The following is a 5,078-nucleotide window of genomic DNA, read 5'->3' as shown; positions in this document are numbered from 1 at the left end:
AATATATAACAATATTATCCTCCTATCCTAGTACGTAAGTACAATTTCGTCGGAAAAATTCTACGGTAATAGCTTAATTAACATAGAGACTTAATTAAAACCAAAATTTAATAAAACAGAAAAAAAGTAATTTATAAGGACTTTATGTGCACTGTAAAGATCAACGAACTCTTAAAACTTCGAAAATTTAACAACAATATAAAAGAAGGAATTTTACCAATGAAAATACATTCCTCGTCAGTAAAAAGTACAAATAAAAATGTTTAACGTCCACGTTTAAGAGTAACATATTGTTTTAGTCGAAAACATTACAAATTACAATCGAGACAAATGCTTTGATCTCATGTGACAAGCTTTTCCGATTTTATGCGAACAATAATCGATCTCAACCCACAACACACATAGAAACAAAACAAAAATGGTTGAGCCCACTTTAACATCTTCGCACGAACAAGACGTCTCGCACGCTAAAATACCACGACCACACAGAAGACAGGCGTGAAGTGGGAGCAACTCCGCGTTTTGTTTGATGAGTATGGTGCCGCAGGCCCAACTTTGGTCCCGTTTCCTTCCCACCTTTTGTCTTATAAGAAAAGTATGGAAAGGGAACGTGGATTTTACGTTGGAGGAGACACCGCATAACCGCTGCCCATAAACATCCGCAATTGCAGATGCGTTGCCTACCCTTAATTTACGGAGGTGGAGACCCACATAAAAGAGGACATTTCCCCTTTCTATGCATCTCCTCCACCGTCAAATCCACTTTTCCTTTCCATCCTTTCGTCTTCCTCCTCCGTCGGCTAAGGGTAGGCAACGCAGCCGTTATTGCATATTAAAAAAATGTCTTGCAAAATGAGGGAAAAACCACGTAATTACACGAAAACTGTAATCTAAAACACCCTCTGATGTAACCATGATTTTTAGTTACTATTAAAAGATAACGAGATAAGTGTAATCTGGTGTAATGGAAAATAAATAAGCTAGTTGATTGATAAATTTGTTTAGTATAGCAGGTCACGTAGGCAATGCGTACGTCTGAACGACGAAATAGGAGTTGTTGAAATCAGTTCACTGTGGTTCATTGCTTCTCAAAGTGACACTGACCCCCAATGCCTCTGCGACTATACCAGGGGGCAACTAAACCTACAAATAATACGAGTATTGGGCTAAAAAGCATTAGCTAATTATAAATCTGTCACATGTTATTACTGAACAAACGAAAAGTCAACGATCGTGTGTAGCGGGCTTTGTAAACTTTTTACTTACTTTTTTCCAAAGATAAAGTTATTAAACGGGACTGGGGTCCATCCCACGGCCATGACTCTTGCAACTGCATCGATATATCGAGATCTTTAAAAACCCAATCGTGATAAGAATCCTGTTTATTATGAACTTTGTTTATATGTTTTGTGGAGTGGTCGTCAGGCTTGGAGGTCGTTCCTGTAATGGGTATTAAAAGTTTGAGAAACACTATTGTAGTAAGTCGCTGCCATGAGAAGAAGTGTCATTAGACGGAAGGTCGTCCCAGACGCTGATGTCATCAGTCGCATCACTTTATCTACACTGGCAGGGCTCCTATAGGATATTATATAATTGAATTTACTAATTCAAAAAATGTCTGTTTACTGGACAATAAAATGTAACAAAAATATTTAAAAAAAATGTTTGGGAATAAATGAAATTTTTTTGGCCAAACAGTAAAAGGTTCTTGGGAAAGTATACTTTAAAATAAAAATACTTTACAGTATAATAATACTCTTGAATTAACATTAATAAGAGGAAAAGAAACAAAAAACGAGGAGAAAAACATTCCCGTATAGTTGGCACAATTTTTTTAAACTTCTATTACCATTTAAGTTGTGAATATATTATATTTCATACAAAATACATATTTTTATCAAAAAGATACATATTTTTTTCAGATAATCATAAATATAGGTATGTGAATATACGTACTATTTATTTAGTATCGTACGTACGTAGTCCGTGTGTATTATTCTTATGATTCAAGTTTGTATTTAGGCTAATTCTCGAACGTGTGAGGTCCACGCAGCCATCAACAAGTCGTCAAATGTAGAAGCGCGTGCCACTCTGGTGCTTGTCAGCGCACAAATTAATATTACTCATTTATACATACCAACTATTATTAACTTCTCAGTATCCATGTTTGTTTATTTAGAAGCCGTGTTATGGAATGGTTTGTCTTCAACTATACCGCTACTTCGAGTCCTTCAAAGGCGAGCGTACTTTCTTAAAGGCCGGCAACATATCTGTAGTTCCTTTGGTTAAAATTGTCCACGGGAGTCGAAAACATCGCAGGTAGTCTCTTCTCTAAAAAAGACAGCACCAAATTGGTTACATACTATTAAAGGAAATGCATGAATAGGAGAGGGCCAAATCAGATGTGCCAGAAGAGTGACAGAAAAATTTCCATAATACAGATGTTAAATTGAAGTAACTAATTATTGTTTATACCGTAAGATAGAAGATTTAAGAACACACAGGAACATGCCTTTCTTATTACGTTGAGAAGTGAAGAATAAAAGGAAATCCTGTATAAATTTACGCAACAATACTATACCGCTGTTTGAACTATAATAGTGTATCCCGTTTACTATATTAAATCTGGTGTCCTACATACATCATACCGGACATGTATACATAAACAGGAATATATGATTATCGAGAATAAATACATTAATATTGTATATGTTCTCTTTAATTATCTATTTATACATCACACTAATATTATAAATGCGAAAGTTTAGATGGATGGTTGTTTGTGAGATTGTATCCTAATCGACTGAAAGGATTTGGATGAAATTTGGTACAGATGTAGAGGATAAGCTGGAAGAACGCATGGGCTACTCAATTTTGTGTTTTTTTTTTAATTCACACACAAGAATAATCCAAAAGGAATGTCTCTAACATTTAAAACCAAGTGCGTCAAATGAACTATGAAATATTGTTCAAATCAAAATAGTGGCAATGAAATTATTATTCAGTAGATTTCTAGACATGAAATATCGCATTTGGTGTCACTAACCCAATTGTCAAAAGAATATGGCATTGTAACCTATCAATGCTAAATTCTTCATTTTAAATCTTCTTAAATTATCGAATAAAAATTGTATCTTATTGGTTACTGAAAAGAGGCATTTCTTAACCTGACTAATGTAAATGCGATAGTTTGCATGGACCGATGGATGTTCCTTAGAGTTTGAAGCTTAAACTGCTGATCGGATCTCGGTATAATTTGGTATAGATGTAAAACATAGTCTGAAATAATACATAGGTTACTATTGTTTTTTCCCACGAGGATGGAGTCGCGGGCATAAGCTAGTATCTAGGTATTAAAAAGATGTGGTATTAATGTTTCGGTTTACATCTTTAAATTTGGCAGCTCTTGTATAATATTATAACTAGATTTATTACAGAATTTTTAATAGCAAAAATCTTTTACGCACTGGAATGACATTGACGGCATTTGCAATTTCTCACAATTCAAATTTCTAAATACTTTTACTCAATCAAAGTAGAGAAAATAATTATTTATGTTTCTAAAATTCTAGGTCGAGTCTTTCATTAGCAGCTAGTTTTTCCACTTTTTAAATAAAGAGAAATGATTCAACGAGGAAATGCCTTACATATATTTACTACGAGCTGTTGCCCGCGACTTCGTTGGAGTGGTATTAGAAAACATACAAACTATATAAATATACAAAAAGCTACGTATCCCTCGGGAACCGGACTTTCTCGGGGATGAAGGTTATCCCATGTGTACTCCAGGCTTTGTTTTATATCTGTGCTAAATTTCAATAAGATATGTTGAACCGTTGCAGAATGATCGAGTAAACATTAAAAAACTAAATTAATGAATCCCACGGGAACCGTAACTATTCCCGGGATAAAAAGTAGCCTATGTGTTATTCCAGACTATGCTCTAAACCTGTGCCAAATTTCTTGGAGATCCGTTCAGCCGTTTAGGCTACAGACGCTAACAAACATCCATCTATCCATCCATCCATCTAAACTTTCGCATTTATAATATTAGTAAGTAGTAAGCTAGAGCATTGAATAAGATTCTTATTGAAAAAATTAGTAATTCCTTTAGTAACATATTATAGTTATTGTTAAAGTTACATAAGTACTTTTGTGTATAATGAAGTGAAAATTTAAATATTAGTATTTAAGTAAAAATTAATAAAATTGTACGTGAGAGAAAAACAAGAAAATCCAATTAATTATTTCTAAACGGAAAAACACTATAAATCTTTGCCGGTACTTAGCCTTCAGGCAAATTTACCTTCTAGTTTAAATTGGTTAATTAATATTAATTTTACTTTAAGTGTAATAATCAATTAAGATCAATTACGATATAGTAAGAAATACCAAACTTGTATCACAAACTCGTATTACTTGAAATCGATAACGAATATTAACTGATTACATTTAGTACTGTTGATCCAATACCTTGATGATTAAACAACAGGACTCACTCTTCGATATTCCTTGACAAATAAATATTTATTCCTCATCCACACCTTCGTTTTGTGTACGCTCTATGTTAGAGCTTTTTTAAGGCTTACGCTCATAGAAACGCATAAAATCACTCTTTTTCGTTTGTCCAGAGTGCAAACTGCAAATTGCGCGATAAAGTAGCGTCACATATTCTATAACAACGTTTTTTATCAAGCGTTAAAAAAAGCATTCGTGAGAATGGGGCTAAACTCTAATTTTTGTTTGCCTGAATGCTCGTTACAAAACGATCAGTTACTCAAATGTTTAATATTCGTAAATGTGGAAATTTCAGTGAGCGTTTATAAAGACGAAGGTGTCAACGTGAACAGTGGTAGAATTCAATCAGTACAAGAATCGAACTTTGCCTAGTCCTTTTTTCTATAGTCAAAGTTCCATTACGATGTTATTTCAACTTCCACGTTGTAAGTCTAATGAAGGCAAGCAACATGATAACTATTTACTGTAAGGCATGAACTCTTAGCTATTGGCGTAATCGAAAGGATGTCATACACAGACTGACAAACAGTCAGTACTGACTGCCGGCGCGGCTATGAATC

The 5,078-nt window shown here is 34.1% G+C and overlaps 1 long non-coding RNA gene across 1 annotated transcript in view; it reads right to left on the bottom strand.

Annotated features, from left to right (window-relative positions):
- Positions 1–1,277: 1,277 nt before the first annotated feature.
- The window catches only part of LOC106104807, a 22,772-nt gene continuing 18,971 nt past the window's right edge, over positions 1,278–5,078 (bottom strand). The window contains exons 2-3 of the long non-coding RNA XR_001225694.1: positions 2,138–2,331; positions 1,278–1,440 (exon numbers count right to left, since the gene is read on the bottom strand). This is a non-coding gene — a long non-coding RNA (uncharacterized LOC106104807). The remainder of the gene's footprint in view (positions 1,441–2,137; positions 2,332–5,078) is intronic.

The sequence above is a fragment of the Papilio polytes genome, unplaced genomic scaffold (assembly GCF_000836215.1).
Source record: "Papilio polytes unplaced genomic scaffold, Ppol_1.0 DF823399.1, whole genome shotgun sequence".
NCBI lineage: Eukaryota > Metazoa > Arthropoda > Insecta > Lepidoptera > Papilionidae > Papilio > Papilio polytes.
This window is presented reverse-complemented; position numbering and strand designations above follow the sequence as displayed.